The following is a 20022-nucleotide window of genomic DNA, read 5'->3' as shown; positions in this document are numbered from 1 at the left end:
CCAAATGGATATATTACTTAATATGTGCCAGAAATACTACAAACTACATTATGGCATTATCTTATAAAATTTTCCTCCACAAGTTTCCAATTAGTGGACTTTAATAATCACTTCTTAACACAGAAGGCAATTTAAGCTCACATCTAAAAAGTGTTCCAAAATGTGAAGGCTTAATCACAGCCCAGTACTACCTGCTAAACGATACATTTGAGGTCAGTATTTAATAACAATTAGACCTTTAGGTTAAAATAGTTGCACTGTAAATTGTTCCTGTTATGAGAAAATTCATGCTTACAACACACTAAAGTGTCCTGTGTGCTTGTTCTGTCATGCATTCATTAGTTCCTGAGGACGAGGCAACTGTCTGCCAGGTCTCTGGCAAACCATGGGAGAAATACAGCAATGCATGAGAAATGTTCTCATCCAAAGCAATTAGAGATTGAATATCATTTTCCTACTATCACTTTATGCACATTTTTATGAAAATCAAACTTCTCTCCCTGCCCACTCTTTTCTTTTCTGCCCAAGTTTCATAGTATTAAGTTTATCCAGATTTTGCCCATAAGAAGCTTACATGACAAGGCAAGCGACCATTTTAATTATATTTACTCTTCATTTTGAGTAAGTTTCTTTTTTATATCTGACAAAGACTTTTGAAGTGAAAAAGAAAGGCAAAGCAACCTGAATTTTTTTTCAAAAAAATCTTTCATGTACAATCTTTTGTCTGTAATCTCATAATAGCTTAGAAAAAATTTAAAGGAGGTTTTAGATGTTTTTGTTCTTTTCAAATTGGCAAAATTTGATTTTTTTCTTCACATTTGGATTGGCTTTACAAATTAACAAACAAAAAAACAAGAACATATTCAACCTAAAAAAAAAAGAAAAAGAAAAAAAGAAAAGAAAAGAAAAAAGAGAGAGAAACAAACAAAACAAAAAACCTTCACTGGAGCCTTGGCATCACAGACTAATGCCAGCAAACTGCTTCCATTCTTTTGTAAATAGAGTTGAAAGATGCACAGGTAGGATTCACACAGAGCCAAATGTACCATATTAGGAAAAGAAGCAGGGCAGGAGAAGACCATCACCACTGCAGTCAACAACTTCCCAGGAAGCCATCAGATTGCAGAATCTCCTCCACCTCCATCGTGGTGGCATGAGTGGGGTGTTTGGGGCTACGACTAATTAAGTCATTCAGATAGGCATTTTGGAAGCCTGAAGTATTGCTGTGATGCTAAAATATACTGAGATCCTTACTGCTTACCTGTGACTGTAAGGTGTATTGAGTTGATAATTTCAGAAAGGAAGGACTTTCAATAGAGAGAAAAATAAAAATCTTGAAAACCTTGTTATTAAAGATGCATTTATTATATGCTCAGTAGTATAGAAAAGTAATGAGACCATGCAAAAAGTAAACTTGGCTTGAGAAACAGTGTAGGGATGCAGCTGGCGAGAGAACAGTGGTGGTGAGAATCTGCAGACCCACAGGCTGTGGAAGCACACAGGGGTTTGACATGAGGTACTTCCAACTTGACAGGATTGGTGCTCTAATCTTTGTGCTGATTGATTTTTAAAGGCTTTCTAATAAAATCAAGAAAAAGTTCAGGTTGGGTATAGTGGCAAATGCCTTTACTATCAGTACTTAGAAGGCAGAGACAGGTGTGTATCTGTGAATTCAAGGCTGCAAAATAAGAGCCTATCTCCAAACACAAGTTCAGGTATTACTTTACAAATTTATAAGGGATCTGTTTTAAAGATAAGAAATGATATAGTTGAAAAGTGATGAATATTTTAAGTTTGCAATGCTGGGGATTCAAATCCACAGAATTTTTCTCCCTACAGAGTTTAACTTCCGTACTCTACTTCAGACAGAATACCTCTTCCATTGGCTAAAATCTCTAACTTAAAATGATATGGTTTGGGGTGAAACTGAAAATTTCATCTAAGTCATTCAGAGCTTGCCACCAGTGGACTCTGAAATGGGTATAGCAGCAAGGAAGCCTGGCTAGGACACATCACTCCCTTTGATTCTACACAGCATCTTTAGGGCACCCCACTCTCTGGATTTGCTCTCGAAGCCCACAATTTCATTCATCCCCTATGAAATCCCAGTCTTCCCAGGTGCTCACCACTGAAGTCCTCCTTTCCCCATCACAGGCATTGGATCCCAGCCATTTGCTTGTATTGCTCAGATTTTCCTTCACCCCAGATAGGTCATTTTGTGTCCACCCCCTACTCCCTCCCCCTCCAGAGGTAAAGAATCCCATTCATTTGCTAAAATGTATTTGAAAGGCCACTTCTTTTCACTCACTGGAGACTCTACCCATCTTCGCTGATTTCCCATAGCACCTTGATTATTAACAATATTCCTTTCCTTCTGCTTTATATGGAAACAGTACATTTCTAAGTTATATATTTAAAGAGTCTAGACAGTTATGAGTCTTATGGTACTGACCTTGAACTTACATCTGAGTTTGACAAACAAAAATCAGAAAAGAAATACGTATCTTGATGTATTTGACTAAGTAATAATCTTTAAATGCTACAATGGCGGAACCAGTGTGTGGTAATTGTTAGATGGAGAGTATGGAGTTGCTCACTCATGCCTTACTTTTAAATTCAGTTAATAATTTTGTATGCTCATTGAAGGAACTACAGGCTGCTTTAGAAAATGTTTTTTCAGGGAAATGCAAATCAAAACAACCCTGAGATTCCACTTCACACCAGTCAGAATGGCTAAGGTAAAAAACTCAGGTGACAGCAGATGCTGGCGAGGATGTGGAGAAAGAGGAACACTCCTCCATTGTTGGTGGGATTGAAAGCTTGTACAACCACTCTGGAAATCAGTCTGGCAGTTCCTCAGAAAATTGGACATAGTACTACCGGAGGATCCCGCAATACCTCTCCTGGGCATATATCCAGAAGATGTTCCAACCGGTAAGAAGGACACATGCTCCACTATGTTCATAGCAGCCTTATTTATAATAGCCAGAAGCTGGAAAGAACCCAGATGCCCCTCAACAGAGGAATGGATACAGAAAATGTGGTACATTTACACAATGGAGTACTACTCAGCTATTAAAAAGAATGAATTTATGAAATTCCTGGGCAAATGGATGGACCTGGAGGGCATCATCCTGAGTGAGGTAACCCAATCACAAAAGAACTCATACAGTATGTACTCACTGATAAGTGGATATTAGCCCAGAAACTTAGAATACCCAAGATATAAGATACAATTTGCTAAACACATGAAACTCAAGAAAAACGAAGACCAAAGTGTGGACACTTTGCCCCTTCTTAGAACTGGGAACAAAACACCCATGGAAGGAGTTACAGAGACACAGTTTGGAGCTGAGACGAAAGGATGGACCATCTAGAGACCGCCATATCGGGGATCCATCCCATAATCAGCCTCCAAACGCTGACACCATTGCATACACTAGCAAGATTTTGCTGAAAGGACCCAGATATAGCTGTCTCTTGTCAGACTATGCCGAGGCCTAGCAAACACAGAAGTGGATGCTCACAGTCAGCTATTGGATGGATCACAGGGCCCCCAATGGAGGAGCTAGAGAAAGTAACCAAGGAGCTAAAGGGATCTGCAACCCTATAGGTGGAACAACAATATGAACTACCCAGTACTCCCCAGAGCTCTTGTCTCTAGCTGCATATGTAGCAGAAGATGGCCTAGTGGGCCATCAGTGGAAAGAGATGCCCATTGGTCTTGCAAACTTTATCTGCCTCAGTACAGGGGAATGCCAGGGCCACGAAGTGGGAGTGGGTGGGTGGGGGAGTGGGTGGGAGACTTTTGGGATAGCATTGGAAATGTAAATGAAATAAATACCTAATTTAAAGGAAAAAAAAGAAAATGTTTTCTCTTAACTTGAATAAAATCTTGGAAATCAAATCAATAAAAAAGAGAGAAACTTACTTTATGGTAAAGACTGTAATTGGATCAAACAAACAATGGGCACATTTTTGCATCTACCGAAGTACAAATGATGCCAGAGATGTCAGGACACTGTGACAAATTGTAGAACGCTGAGAATGTTGCAGCTCACCTCCTAGCACTGCTGCCAACACATAGAGTCTAGGTATTTATTTAATTGCCTTATTTTGTGAATGGTGCTTATAAAATTCATGGATAATCTGCCCATTGATACTAACAATTTAAAACAAACAAATTTATTTGATAGCAATGATAGGGATAAATGGCTAACATTTACAGAGGCACTTATTGTCTAGGCAAGACAACAGATTCTAAATGTATTTTCTCATTGAAATCCCATCAAAACACAAATATAGCTAGCATTTGCTCATTCTAAAGAAAACCATAACCAAGAACAGGAATATAAACTATTTCCTGGAGGTCACATTATTGGAAAGCTAGGGAAGAAGGATCTAGAAAGATAAAGGTCTTAACGGTTTGCATTTATAACACAATGCTTCTTCTTGGAACCCACTTACTAACCAAAGAAGTTGAAACAGTGTGGATTAATATTTTAATAGGAGGGTTAAATCAGAATAGTATGGCATTATACACTGAAAAATAGAAAATATTAGATAATATTTACCATACCATTGTAATCAACCATTTTGCTTGTACTTACTGGTTGGATCTTTTAAAATGTTCTTTGCAGGTGTACAGCATCACTATAATCCCCACTACTTCTTGGTAGAAAACTCAGCCAGAGACAAAGTGTCACAAAATCATGAAGCTAGTCAGCAGCTATGCAGTTGCATTTCACAGACTAGCATCCCTAGAGCTGCATTTCTGTCTTTAGCACCTCACTAGGGTGAAAAGCTATTAAAGATAAAGGTGTAAACCAAGTTCCAAACACATGGGTTGGTACAAAGTCCGCCTTTCACTAAATGTTACTTCTTAGCCTTTTCTTATCAAATCCTATAATGACAGAGTAATATAACAACAATTTAGTTTTAATGTACAGTTCAGTTTTGAAGGCTTTAGACTTTACATTTTCAAAAAAGAGTGAATGAAAAAGAATGAATTTATGAAATTCCTAGCCAAATGGATGGACCTGGAGGGCATCATCTTGAGTGAGGTAACACAATCACAAAGGAACTCACACAATATGTATTCACTGATAAGTGGATATTAGCCCAAAACTTAGGATACCCAAGATATAAGATACAATTTGCTAAACGCATGAAACTCAAGAAGAATGAAGACCAAAGTGTGGACACTGTGCCCCTTCTTAGAAGTGGGAACAAAACACCCATGGAAGGAGTTACAGAGACAAAGTTCAGAACTGTGATGAAAGGATGGACCATCTAGAGACTGCCGTATCCAGGGATCCATCCCATAATCAGCTTCCAAACGCTGACACCATTGCATACACTAGCAAGATTTTGCTGAAGGGACCCAAATATAGCTGTCTCTTGTGAGACTATGCCGGGGCCTAGCAAACACAGAAGTGGATGCTCACAGTTAGCTATTGGATGGATCACAGGGCTCCCAATGGAGAAGCTAGAGAAAGTACCCAAGGAGCTAAAGGGATCTGCAACCATATAGTTGGAACAACATGATGAACTAACCAGTACCCCAGAGCTCTTGTCTCTAGCTGCATATGTATCGAAAGATGGCCTAGTCGGCCATCACTGGAAAGAGAGGCCCATTGGACTTGAAAACTTTATATGCCCCAATACAAGGGAATGCCAGGGCCAAAAGAATGGGAATGGGTGGGTAGGGAAGTGGGGGCGCTATGGGGGACTTTTGGGATAGCATTGGAAATGCAATTGAGGAAAATACGTAATAATAAATAAATAAATAAATAAATAAATAAATAAATAAAAGAGTGAATGTGGAGATAGTAAAAGCCCAAGGCCCAGAGTTTGCTGGGATACTGTGTTTCTTCACATGTCAGAAATTACACATGTGAAGTCTTAGCCACATGGATGTTTCAACAGGAGTTGAACTAGGATGACAAGACTGGATATTGTAACATCATGGGGAAAACTCAAGAGGGCTCAACCTTAAGCAAAGAACTACGGGCAACTTAGGAACACTGAGAGTGGGAGAAATAGTCTTTCCCAGTGAAGGACATCGAAGTAATCAAATACCAAAGAGTCAGACCTGAAAACATACATATAAAAGTAATGTTATACAGACTGAGGAGGTTGTATTCATGAATTTAAGAAAAAAAATATATAAAACCAAAATTTAAAAAGAGAAGGTTATGAATTTGAAAGAGAGCAAACATGGGAGGGTTTTCCAGGAGAAAAAGGAGGAAATGATATAATTTTATTAATCTCAATTTTTTAAAAAGACAGTCAATGTGCAATATAGTAAACCTATATAATACAATGCTGAGTATTTTTTACCTCTAGGTATAAACAAAAAGCTACTATATAAAGGTATGCAGAGACTTTTAACAAAACCAGAAACGGTGTATATACACAGGAAAAAGTATAACAGTATCCACAAATTTGAAAGTAGATTATTTGTGGACAATTTTGAGTGATTTTAATTATCCTCTTGTAGTTTAATCTATACCAATGAATGACTTTCAAATGAAAAAGTAAAAACGAGTAGCTATGATAGGTCACATTCCTATTTTAGAGACGATAATATTGAGGGCAAGATCAGTAGAAATTGTAATTTTCCCCTTATTTAGTGCCGGAGCTTGAATAGAAACCAATGCTTTCATTTTTAATTAGTGTGTTTTCTGACCTCTATTTCTTTTCAGTTGTTACCATAATGGAGAAATTCAAAGAGAAGCCAGGAAGAAAGCCATGGAGGTGGGTGGTGATGCACAGAGTAAAAATGTGCTGCCAGCTTCTACTGAGGAGTCCTTATACAGCTTCAGGCTTCTTAGAGTTCTCATCAGGCTACATGTTTCAGAGCCCAACCAATACTAAACATAGTAGGCTGTAACAGCACCTCTAATTCTTTGCGCACGCTATGAAACAGAATATTATCTGTGTATCATATGATTTACTGTGACTCTCAGCAGAGGATGTGATCATGTGTGGGACTGGTGCACATCACTACCTGCTGGCACTAAGTTTAGTAAAATAATTTGACTTGATTGATGAAATATTAAGCTACATTAAATGAGCAGAGACTTACATACTTTTGTAGGGGACAAAATTCTAAAATTGTTAATGTTTTATCTTCCCATAGTAACTGTGTTAAAAGTGAAACTTGTTTTTCATGAAAAGGTATAGTTAACATACCACATCATGTCGTTCTGTACTAATCTGGGACCAAAATAAGCCACTGGGAAGGCAGGTCCCATTTCTGGAGCATTTTCTCCATCTTTGATGCAGTCTGGAAGGATGTATGTAGTACCAATAATTATCTTGATCACCATGCCCTGATACTCTTTCTACTGTATTGCCATTTGCATTCCAAGCCTGTTTAGTGCCTCCTGAAAGTAGATTCTGCCCTGTGGTGAATCAGACGGGGTCAATCTTAGATTTCTGTTTGAAGATACCAAGACTTTGGCATCTCTTATTCTCTGGGCTTCATGAAATTTCAGCAATGCTCAGAAACCCTCTGTATTGATGTGATACTTCAAATACTGACAGAAACTATTGCGATTACTACCAATTGACTGGATTGACAACCATCTTCGTCCTGATACATGGAAAAAATATTTAGATTCTCACACATTTCTATTAGTTTACCCAGAGTTAATTACACTTTCTAGGCTATAAACTAAATATACATTCCTTCATTTACTAGGATATATGTAAGTATAGCTTTTGTATAATAGCCCCATGTTTCATATAAATATCCTTCAGAAATTTATAATGCCATAATACACAGAGGTGAACATAAGGGTTTAAGCTAGCTTTGTCAATCAGACCAAGAACTGGCAATAAGTCACTGGCTGTAGTAGAAAGGAGAAAAGGAGTTGTGAATCAACAGTTACAAACAGACCAACAAACTCGAGTATACAGGTCTGGGTATCTGCCAGATCAAGGGCTGGATCAAGGGCTGCTGTGTATGTAGTAATCTGCATGGTAGTTCAGAAGGCAGGGATGAGTGAGTGACTTGAGGATGAATTCAGAGAAGAGGAGGAAGAAGTTACAGTAAAGGTAGGTTTAGCAAGGCCACTGGGGTCTAAATGGGATAAGTTACTCCAGAAATGTCAAGACTTGTATGAAGTGCCTCCAGCACAGTTCACATAAAAAAAAAAAGCATTAAGTTCTATTCCATGTTGTTTTGCATCAGAGTTGTCTCATCCTCAATAAGTCTAGAATGGACTCATCAATCTCTTCTAACATTGCACAATATCTTGGATGTAGTGGTTTGAATGAGAATGGCCTCTATAGGATCAATTGGTCCCCAATTGGTAGAACTGTTTGTGAAGGTTAGGAGGTGTGGCCTTGTTAGAGTAGGTATGCGCCTAGGGGTGGGCTTTGCTGTTTCCAAAGGCTCATGCCATTCTCTGTGCTCCAGCTCATGGTTGTAGACCAAGATGAGAGCTGCTGTTCCATCTTAAACTCTAATCCTCTCAAACCAAAGCCAAATTAAATGCTTCCTTTATAAATGTCTTAGCTCCCTGCATTTTTTTTTCTTCATAAAGCAAGTTTATTTCTTCAGAGGAAGTGTCTTATGTTTACATCCAGGGAAGAAGCAGAAAGAAACGCTCCCTCCCAGAACTGGGTCCCCGAGTCCTCAGTAGCACGTTGTGTTTCAACTATCTTTACTGGGGAACAAAGAGGTTGGGATCATGAAGAGTCAAACTAGTTACCAACTGCTCAAAGTTACTCAGGCTCCAAGGTGGACATGACAGATTTTCAGGGCCAAGAGACCTGCTGTGACACAGGGGCTGATTGAAGGTGAGCAAAAGATCTGTCTGATATGGGGGCAGCCGCAGCAAGGCCCGATGCAGTGTGACATCCTTTGCTACCTGCTGGTTTTTTTTTAGCTACCTGCTACTTGCCAGAAAGGAACCAGGCATCTTGACAGCAGTCTCTCAGGGATAAGTTCTCTAAACAGAGAGGTTGCACAGATAGCACGTGCACAGCCCTAGTCCCCTACACCCCGCCAACGTCCTCAAAATGTTACCGTGCAGCCACTTCGCCCTGCACGTGGGCCTGCAGCTCCAGAAGTTCTATGATCAGACTCTGGTCGGTCACAGGATGGCTGAAAACTTCTTGGTTGTCTGGCACCGGTCGGAGGTCACTCACATTAATGGCCCCTATAGGGAGGATGGCAGAGAAGGCGCCTCCGAACAGTGGATAGTTTCTGGTAGGCTCCATAGATCTAGTACTTGAGTCTGGACATTAGCGAGGATTTAAAGAAACCTACATGAGCCTTTGAGGCATCATTTTCCCTCGTGTTCCCAGAGCAGCCACTCGCTCACTGCACTTTTATCATAGCAATAAAAAAAAAGTATTAAGATGAAGAGGAAGAGTATCTAGTGTACACTTCGGCTAGGAGCCTAGGCTTAAAGAGAATTGCTTCAGGGACTGCTTAAGTTAGGCATTAATAGCAGACAAAGATGACATACTAGCCTATAAAACAGGCTGTGACATTGGTGTGATAGTGGGACAAATGTTATTGGTGTCACCAATCACTCTTGATACATTGAAGGCCCACTCAAAGAGATGAAACCCATACCGGACATTGTCAATAATGGCAAGAAACTGTAGCCCTGAAGGTAAACAAGTAATTACTGTTTTGCTAAATATGATTAACAATGAAAATGAGTCCTAATCACTTACGCATGGATTAGCACATCCCTTACTCCTCATCAAGGAAGCCTTTTCTTGCAGCAGATGGGAATTAACATAGATAACAAGAGACTTCTGAATGCCCAGGCCTAAATGGGAAGTCTATATCAAAGCCTTCCCCTCAAACTTCAGGGATCCAAGTGGCAGAAGGGGTGGAAAGTTTGTAGGAGCCAGAATTGAAGGATGACTTCACGAAAACAGTGTTCTTTTCAGACACAACTGGGCAAATGCATGAACTCACAAACGGTGAGTGCATGCACAAGAGCAGCACAAGGTCAACACAGACCAAAATCTATCATGAAGGAGAGAAGGTGGGCAGGAAGTCCCCCTCAACATACATCCCGAGCTGAGGTTGCTGTTGGTAGCTGACTGCTCCTGGGAAAAGAAAACTTGCTTTCTTCAGTGGAGTGATACCTAGTATATCAACCCCATTCCAGGGCAGGTCCCATGCCCAAGAATAATTCCTCAACATAAACTAGACTCATAGAAGGGAGATGGATAAAGGAGGAGAAGAGGAAGTGGGAGGGTCAAAGACTATGAAGTTGGGTGGGGAGAAAGGTGGGGAAGGATCTGGGTGAAGTCAGGAGAGGGAGATAAATATCAAAATACACTGTATGAAATTCTCAAGAGAAATAATGTAGGCATATAATACACTCACATTATGATCTGGCACTCATAAATACGGCTTGGGAAAGTCAGATAATCATCTACATTCAACTCTATTCCAAATGGGGTTGTCTAAATTCTTCAAGATATCAAACCTTGCAGTAAATACTAAACTGTTCAGCTAAGAAATATAGTTCTCATTATTTTCGTCAGAGTCATTCCTTTATTATTATCCTATAGAATGATATGTATTGATCCTTCCGTGCTTGTGAGAAAATGTGAGAACAAATTTTGGAAAATAAGAAAAAGAATGGTGGTATTTTATATTATCTTGCCAAGATGTACTGAAAGATTTCCTGACATTTTGAATTCATGGCAATATGCTTTTTAGTTAATATTTTTATAAGGTTTTATTAAAGTGGAAGGCAATTGAAAGTTTAAGGGTTATATCTAAATGTATTAAGCTTGAAGGGTTTAGACATAAATGAGTGCTTTATAGGAAGTTATTGAGATCTGTAAGCTTCTAGGACAGATATATCAACGCTGATGATGTCTGCTCCAGATCACCCTGCCCAAGCAGCTCTTAAGGTGGGATTCAGTTTATTCCACAACTGACCAGGCAGCAGAGGACTATTCTGGAACATACTGGGTTGGAGGCTCACATTAGGTTTAATAATAAATGCTTTGTGTTTTAGAATAGTTGATAAAGCAATCATTCCCGTGTTTTGATGTATAAAGGAAAGGATTGTGTCCTTAATCTGCAAAACTACAGCAGGACATGCTGGGCAGGTTATAGCCCTTTACACAGTCATATGTGGCTTTTCTTTGACAATGAGTGGGCAACTCTTAAAAAAAGTTTCAAAATAGAACCCACCCACCAACATTTTCCACCCTGAGACATTAAACTCAGTTGCAAAGAAATGAAATGTTACTATTTACAAAGCTCTTTTCATCTTATATCCTGTCTTTTCTCTTTTGCATTTTCTTTTTTTCCCCTTTCTCCTTGTTCCCTTACCTACTTCATTTTACCCATTTGCTCGCATTTCCTAAGGCCTCCTGCCCCTATTATTCTGAAATCTGTTCATCCTGAAACAGGCTTCGCCAATGGAAAAGAAAAGGCCCCAGACAAAGCCCTGATCTGAGACAGGGCCCTCCAGAGGGTGGTGAATGGTGACTGGGGTCCAGCCTGTGGGGCTGAGAATGTTAACCACTCTGTAGGCTCTTCCCTGGAAAGCCATTAGGCTTCAGCGGGCTTGATAGCTGTATCAAGCCTTGTGATTTCAAAGCTTTCATGGCTGACAAGGACTTGCTAATTTCAAACTTTCTAACCAATTACAATCACAAAGAACTCAGGACAATAATCAGCGAGCAAAATGAAACTGCTCTGGGAAGCAGCCTCTGCAGGTTTTACTCTTGAGGCTTGGCAGCCAGTGTGCAGCTGGGACTCGGCTTCAGCAAGTAAATAAAACTACACCATAAACTACAAACATACACAATGGATCCCACTCGCTGCTGTTCTCAGTAGTTGGGTATGGAGAAACCTTCTCCTGCATTCAGCCCATTAATTTCTGATGGTGTTAATTAAAAACTTTTGATGCTGGTTTGAATGGAAAAATACCTCAAACAGTGTTTCCTTTATTGAGGCCTAAGTTCTAAGTCTTGGATTATTAGGTTAAGCTCTGTCAGCAGTGAGACCAACAGAAATGCTTTTCATACCATCTGCTTTGACCAAGAAGAATAGTAACAGCGATAATAAATACATTAGTAAAAAGGAGGAAGAAGAGAAACTGTTTAGGTTGAAAACTCTGTATTTCAACCTACTTTTGAAGAGCTATACTGAAAATCCAGGCCCCTGAATACAGAACAAATGGGTAAGAGAAATAAGAGGAGGGGGGATATTTCTCCAAATTATTACAGAACATTCAAATTACCCCATGTTCCAGGACCTGAATATTTTATATTTAAAAGTGAAAGCTGCTTAAAACAAGAGAATCAGCTGCTAAGTGATTTCTCTCTGGCTTTCCCCTCTCCTACCTTTCTACAGGCTGAAAAAGAATGCCTACAAAGGTATATCCATCTGATTTTGTGACTTAAGAAACTTACTATAATTACTGAGGACTGGTGTTACCTGCTTAAGAGCAAACTGCAATGGAGTAAATGGAACTGAGGGCCTAGTTATCATCCACCCCTGTGAGATGCAGAAACCAGTTCCAAAGGCCTAACCCAGGTAGCAGGTAAGGATGCTGAGCCTTGCTCTGAATTCTCTATCATCCTGGGAACCTGTGCAGTCTTGGGAATTGAGAGAGTGGATAAGAGGATAGCAGGAGGAATTCTTTGCTGTAGCCCAGCACATAACACCCAGGATCTCTATCCAATGCCTTGTGACATATGAAACAAACCCCTGAGATATTCAGATTAGTTTTTCATATTCGTGTCTAATTTTGTTACTTACTAGTTCCCTCCCTTGCAATGGACAGGTTCTGGTAGTTTTGAGTACCTGTAGTGAGGACCCCAAAATGCCATCTCACAGCGACCCTACTTTCTTTGTACATTACTATGTCCAGAGACTATCACTTTTTTCATTTCCCACCTTGTTTATTCATAGTGCCTGTGAAATCAACTAGCTACTTAAAAGACCACAAAACTTCTGGCTATTTTAGTCAAAGGTCTCATCACCTACTCTTAATTACCATAGCTTTAAAAAGGATGATGTGCCATACAAAGGCTAGCCATTTAAGCAGGTTTTCTTTCCTTCCGTCCCCAAAGTCAGGCTTCCCTGGCCTCTGCAACTGTGACAGTCTGCAGAACTGACCCACCCAATGTGATGTGACATAATAGTGATCCTTTAGAAAAATCAGCAACAACAGAAAGGCCTCACAGTAAGGCATGAGCAGGGGATACCCCTACTAATAGAGCTGAAACTCCATAAAGGAAACAGCTTTGCGCAAAGCACAGGAATCTGTTTGCTCACAAAACTTATGAATTCTACTCTGAGTAAACGGATAGGTGATACTGCCTACAAAAGGGCTAGTAAATGTAAATTAACTAACAGAGATATAGCAAATGAACGCATTTCAAGATGATTTTCAGCTGAAATGATTTTTTTTTCCTAGAGACCAAGTTTTTGTTAAACTTAATCCTGACTCTCTTCCCTCCCCAGCAGTAGAAACATCTGGTCGGTTTTAGATTCCCCTTGGATTTCCAACTTCAAAGGGAATTACAAAGAATAACAAATTCATGTACCGGCAGTAAAAAAAGAAAAGAAAACTTAGAGCAGCGTGAAGGAATGGTAAAACTGTCCTTATGTGACTGCTGGTGACAGGCGCCAGAGGCAGAACTCTGAGGAAAGACAAAGGCAAGATCACCTGTTGACAAGCAGAGTCCCACAAAGCACTAAACCTGAGATGAACAGGGTCATACAGAGCAATGCATCCGGAGGTGGGATTTTTTTATTTATATACTGCAATGAATAAAATCGTATTTAATATATAAAATGAATTGGAACAAAAGAAAATGATTCACATTTCTCTAACCAAACCTTCATTGAAATACTAACAAATAAATCAATACAAATTTATCAAAAGGATGACTTGGAGACAATCTTAGAGATCCCTTTGGCCTTTGAGTTTTGATTTAATTTTGAGGAAACTGTGAATTTTTATTCGAGGGACGGTAGGATAAGTCATCTCAGAAATAAATTCAGCTCTAACAGACCCCAGACCTATCATATTGTGATTAAAAAACTGTTCTCCAAGGACTTGAAAAGTATCTGCAGTTTTGTCCTAGATTCTGGGCACTTTGTGTGAGGACTGACCAGATACTGAAGTCATGTTAATAGAAGAGGGTTTGAAAGAACTGTGATATTTGTAATTGTAAGGCAATTAACATGCTGTATTTGATAATACATAATAAATACGGAATTATTTCTCTCTACCATTTTCCTAGTAAAACTGAAATATACTTTCTAGAGTCTAGGTCTTGATGCAATCAAGAGAATGAGACAATCTAGAGAAAGTGCAATGCTGCCATTGTAATTATCTTTTATAAACAGCTTTCCCTCGTCCTTGCTTTATGTGCAGTGTCTACAAAAACAACAACAAAAACAAACAAAGGACATGATTAACCAATCAACTTGTTTGTGGACAAAGAAAGAAAAATAGTTAAGGGCTAAAAGTCTTTAAATAATTAATTCCAAGAGTCCTTACACTTAGGATTGAAAGGTTACAAGATCTCCATGCTACAAAAACATTAGAGGAATTCAGAGCGGCTATCAAATACCCAGAAAACAAGCTGAAGGCATATAACACCAAAAATCAGAAATATTTCTACAATGGAGGTCAGAACTCATAGAAGCAGTTCTCATGGGAGTCTAGAGGGGCCTCTGGATCAGTCTCCAGATGGATGGCCATTTCTAAACCATCTCCTGTTCGAACTGTAGTCTAGTCAAAGGGAAGAACGGGGATTCCTCCTCAGCATCCCGATGTGAAAGGACTTTGATAAGGATATAATGATCTCCTTGAATATCTGCTTTAGCATGGATTTCATTCCTCTCTCCTCCCATGTGACAGAGAATCACAGGAGTTATCTTGGGGAAGGAATAACATAATTTTATCCTCATGACAATTGCCCACAATTGCATAATATATGTTCAATAAAAACTTCCCAGAAAATATGCCAGTTTCATGGAATAGAGAGGCTTGGCAATCTAAATAAAACCTTCTACCTCCTTTGGCTATGATTATCAGCATCTTTAGGCTTAAAAGTCCTGTCATGTACTTACAAAGGATTCCCTGCATCAAAATAAGGAGAATCATTCAACTATAATCATGAGCTTAGTTCAGAGAAAGAGGTAGAAAGTGGATTGCTACTTTATTCTTAGTGTTACACATAAGGTCACAAATACAACAGTAACCCAATACGAGGACCCAAGAAGCCACACATAAGGAAGAAACACGAGCTATTTTTCAAGGCGTTTTCCGACAGAACTTTTACCAGGCTCAGGTGATGAGCTTACTGAGCTATTGGGAGTCGCAGTTACCTCTGAGGTGGCTTCAGCTACTCTTTCTATCACTGTTATTGATAATTATTACTGTAGCTGCAATCATGATGACATTTTGGTGGATAACTTGAGTACATGGTATAATATACAAACAAGAAGGAATCATGGTTTCTCTTTCAAAGAAACGTCTTTACAGTTCATGTTCATGACGGGAACAAAGTACTCCAGCACATGTAAGGAGAAGATGGAAATAAATGGCCATGAGGTGCTGTTAGCATCCATCTTAGAATAGCGAAGGGAAAGTGAGTTGCTATAAGATATGAGTACTTTGCAACTCTAAAAGAGTACAATTGCTTGTTACTGCTTTCTCATACCTGCCTGAATTCCATGGCACCAAGGCACACTTCGGCTCTTTAGCTGATATTTTAATGGTGGTGATGTCAAACCATAGTAGAGGAAAATAAATGTTCAGAAGACAGATGGAAAGAGAAGAGATGGAAAGAGGAAAAGGATTTGTATTGTTTACACATGCACAGGAGCAGTTTCTACAGATGCTCTGTTTGATTGGATAGTTTATTGCTTGTATTATTACTTTCTTTTTTCCCTGTGTGCTTTTCCTACCAGCTTTGGCTGAGAATATTTTGTATGTGTCCATTCTGTAAGCCATCATATTTTTTCTAGAGATTTAGTGTGGTGGAGAAATTTTTTATTTCTTCTCGAAGGGTTAGGCACATCAATATTCCAGCCACTCACTTTCGAGGCCAATGGAAACTGCACCAAAGATTAAACAGGCCAAAGTAACACATAAATTCAGTTTCTATGGATGCAGTGTGTACTTGCTCACATCCTGAATATCTGATGAGTTCAAAACACCTGTTGGTTAACACATCACCACTGAACAGTCTCTGGCTTAAAATTTAGTACGTAAGAAAGGAAAACTTGCAAACAGGTACTGTACACAAATCCCAATTCAACAGATCATTCAGAATGTATAGAACTCTTTTGTGAAAGTTGTGTTCTATCTATGGAAAAGTGGCTTGTAAATGTTTCTCTGGAGACCTTGGGACAAGCAGAGTAATAAACACAGGCAGTGATGTGCAGCGGATTATTTCCTCCCTCAGATATAGAGCTGTATATATAAAATTATATAATGTTCCCCTTTTCAGATTTAAGAGTCCCATATAACTATCAGATGCTTTCCTGTTATTAAAAAAGCCTTAAAATCTATAAATATTTGAACAGAGTACTAAGTTAGGTTTAAGTACTTTGCTTTGCTCTATACAGGAATGGCTTAAAGCAGTTTAGAGTTCTATGTAGCCAGAGGATGACCTTTTTCTTTTACTTCAGATGAACAATTGTATATAATACATTGATATATTCAATGATAAAGATAATTGATACTGTATAAGTCTTCCGTGTAAGTTATCATCCTAAAATTGAGTTAAGTAAAAAGATCCCAAAGAAAACCGTTTGTCTCGGAAGCCTATCTAACTGTTAGAGTGGTCTCTTCTCCAACCCCTTGTCCTCTGGCTAGCACATGTGCCTGAGGGTGCTATGGCACAAGCTGCTGAGATATTTCCAGTCAGTTGCTACATATGAGAAGACATGAGGCCAAGACACGAAGAAGAGAAACAGTGTTCCATATAATGATGAGAATTGCTTTTCTGAAACTTTTTAAAACATCAACATGTAAAAGCATCCTAATGAACCAGAAATATTCGCTAATTAATTAACTGTCATGATATCTGAGTTTTTCAAAATAACAAGGCAATACCGTGGGAAACTGACAGGCCACAGGTTAAGCAGTGACTGTGCCAGCTGATGAATGCACACGAGTTCATTACCGTAATCTGCCTACATTCATGGATTTGAAATTTTTCAAAAATCATTTTAACACTATATGCTTCATTTGAACTTTCAATCATTTATCCATTATTTACGGACCGATCCACTCATTGTTCATATGCAAGGGATTATAGAAATGGAAAAAATAAAATATAATGCTTTTGTGGGCATTTTGATTATAGGAATAGAATTTATTTATTTAGAATGTCTATAAAGACTTTGTAACTAAATGAAAAATTCTTAAGTTAAATTTTTAAAAAAGAAACAAAAAAATTACAGAGGAATTCTGAGCACAGCATATTCAAAAACTATGTCCTCAGGAGAAAATGAGAGTTAGAAAATATATCAAATAGGTATTAATAGTTAGATTTAAATTATAGATATAATTATTTTAATTTTTCTTCATTTTACTCCTATGTATTTTTCCAAATTATTTTTAATGAACAAGTATCATTTTAAAATGAAATAAATAATTGTTCATTACTAGACAAGATGTGCTCCCTCCTCTAGAAGGTTTCCCTTTACTAAAACAGAGAAATGCAAGCACATTGCACTGCCCGCTCCTTCCCACCACCCTGTATCTTCATGCCTGAAAGCGGAATACACCCAAAGGCCAAGCCCATCAATTTATACTTTATCTGATCACAGAAACAGAAAACACTGAGGAGGAATCTGCTTCTTTTGCAAGTCAGCCATAGTGTGGAATTCTGGCTTTTCTGTGCTGATATCATTTTGTGAGGAATGCTAAGGGAGAACAAATTAAAGTTACCAAGTAGGCCTGTCCCTTGTGCCTCTGGGCTCACACTCAGCAGGTTTACTTTGGGTAGCAAAACAAGTAAAGCAGGGAGTCGGGCTGGGGATGGGAGAAAGAATAACAGTCCTAAAGCATGGCCTTCGGTGGCAAGCGGGACATACTCGGGGACAGAGATAGACTGATGACAGAATTAGAAACAGTAACAGTGACAACTATGGATCATGTGCAGGGAGCATGGAAATTCCCCACAGAAAGCTCTGTCTCACCCTAAGAGATGATTTTCTTCATTTACTGCACATTCATATGAAGTGCAGTCAAGAGTGTAACTTTAAAGGTTTGGATGACTACGCTGTTTATGACTAAACAGGACTAGAGTGCCAGGCAGAAGAGAGCCAGAAGCCAAGCGAGGTGCTCCTTCCCTCCCCCTCCCTCTGGAGCACATTTGTCATTACAGTTTATAGCCTGCCAGCCTCTAGCAAACTCAGCTCTCTCTGGCTGTCTCCTACCTTCCCATCCTGCCTTGCTCTCCTCCAGACACCTACTACCAAGACTGTTCAAGGACACAATGCTACACTACCCTTCTAGAAACTTCTCATAGTCTCACCAGAAGACAAGGAGCCCAACTCTAAACCTGTGTTTGCATCATCTTGGCACTATTAATTTCCAGTTATGGACATGTTTGTCTGTAGCTCAACAGGCCGGTCCCCTTTCTTCTTGGGGATATATGCAAGTGTGGCTATGTCTGTTTTTAAGATTCAAAAGAAGCAAATACATTTCAGATTTACAAAAGATTATATAATATAAACCAGAAATTCAAAGAGACATAAAATATGTTTGAAAGACTTTCTGTGTGTTTTTCCAATGTCAAAATGACTGCTTTCTCCACAGAAGCTATTTTCACCTATGGCTGTTTCTGTCTCTTCAGAATTCTTTAGAAAAATTTATTTCCATAAAGACCTCCAAATAAGTCCTTTAGTTTTTCCCCCCATGTCTACTAAAGTCATTCAAAATGTTTACCAATATTGTGATATTGATTCTTATTCTTTTACATTTTATCAGTATCAAAATACATTCTGTTCAAATTTAATCTTGTGGTGGTAAATTCACTACAGCCCCTAGATTTACTTCTTGTTTGTCTGGAGTTTATTTCTTTGGACTTCAATATTTTGGCCTGCAATTGAGAGACAATGAAATCTTACTTACCAGCCAACACGTTGTGTGAAATATTCAATTGCTGATGATAAAAGAGTCTGAAATGGAAAAAGATATCATAAGTCTTGGTATGTGTTTCACCTAATATATGACAATATGCTAATCACAGAAAAGAATACACTTGTCCCTCCCCTGGGACCCTGGCTTGAAAGTAAAAGAAAGTAAAAGACAGTTCCTTTGGGAATGAAATCACAATTAGACCCTCCGACTGGTGACTTGGTGAGTGCCTGAATATTTAACCTGATGATCACTAACCAGACGCAGCCAGTAATGACTGATCTGCTAACCTTTATACACTACCCTCTGTGCTGAGAAAGTTCAGTTTCATAGCTAGTTATTGTGATCTGCTTAGAAATAATCAAACTCTTGGTCACTACAAGGATTTGCAGTCCTGTTTGAATTTTACTGTACTTTTCATTAAACATTTTATAAATAGAAGCAAACTGGTCTCTCCTTGCTTTGGGCTGTTTGCTAACCATGTTCTGGATGTTAGGTCTTGTGACAGTGATGGCAAAACAAGCATTAGGCAGTGTACACCAGCTTTCATGACACTTCATCAGAGTACTGGCTGTACTGTCCTTTGTTTGTTTTGTTTTGTTTTGGGTTTCTCTGTGTAGCCCTGGCTGTCCTGGAACTCACTCTGTAGACCAGGCTGGCCTCGAACTCAGAGATCTGCCTGCCTCTGCCTTCTAAGTGCAGGTATTAAAGGCATCCGCCACTACCGCCCGACTTATACTATCCTTTTTGACTACAAATTAATGTATGGTTTTATATTCCAAGCTAGGTAAGAGAAGCACAAATGTGAACTGAAACCTTTAAAACTTTTATGCTATGTCACAAAATAATAGATTGAAATAAAAATTAACATTAAAATATTTTCAAATGTGGAACAAACAAG

At 38.9% G+C, this 20022-nt stretch overlaps 1 protein-coding gene and 1 pseudogene across 22 annotated transcripts in view; both read right to left on the bottom strand.

Moving 5' to 3' along the window:
* The window catches only part of Zbtb20 (zinc finger and BTB domain containing 20), a 765654-nt gene that overhangs the window by 327157 nt on the left and 418475 nt on the right, over window positions 1-20022 (bottom strand). For all 22 annotated transcript variants that reach the window (XM_085832267.1, XM_029470523.2, XM_085832261.1 and 19 more), the window contains one exon: window positions 19116-19162. The gene's annotated coding sequence lies outside the window, so the exon portion shown is untranslated. The remainder of the gene's footprint in view (window positions 1-19115; window positions 19163-20022) is intronic.
* Window positions 5425-17441, bottom strand: LOC115029570 (ran guanine nucleotide release factor pseudogene; annotated as a pseudogene).

Source organism: Mus caroli, unplaced genomic scaffold (genome assembly GCF_978045245.1).
Source record: "Mus caroli unplaced genomic scaffold, Mus_caroli_1 scaffold_17, whole genome shotgun sequence".
Classification (NCBI taxonomy): domain Eukaryota; kingdom Metazoa; phylum Chordata; class Mammalia; order Rodentia; family Muridae; genus Mus; species Mus caroli.
The sequence above is the reverse complement of the archived record's forward strand: the minus strand, read 5'-3'. Positions and strand labels throughout refer to the sequence as shown.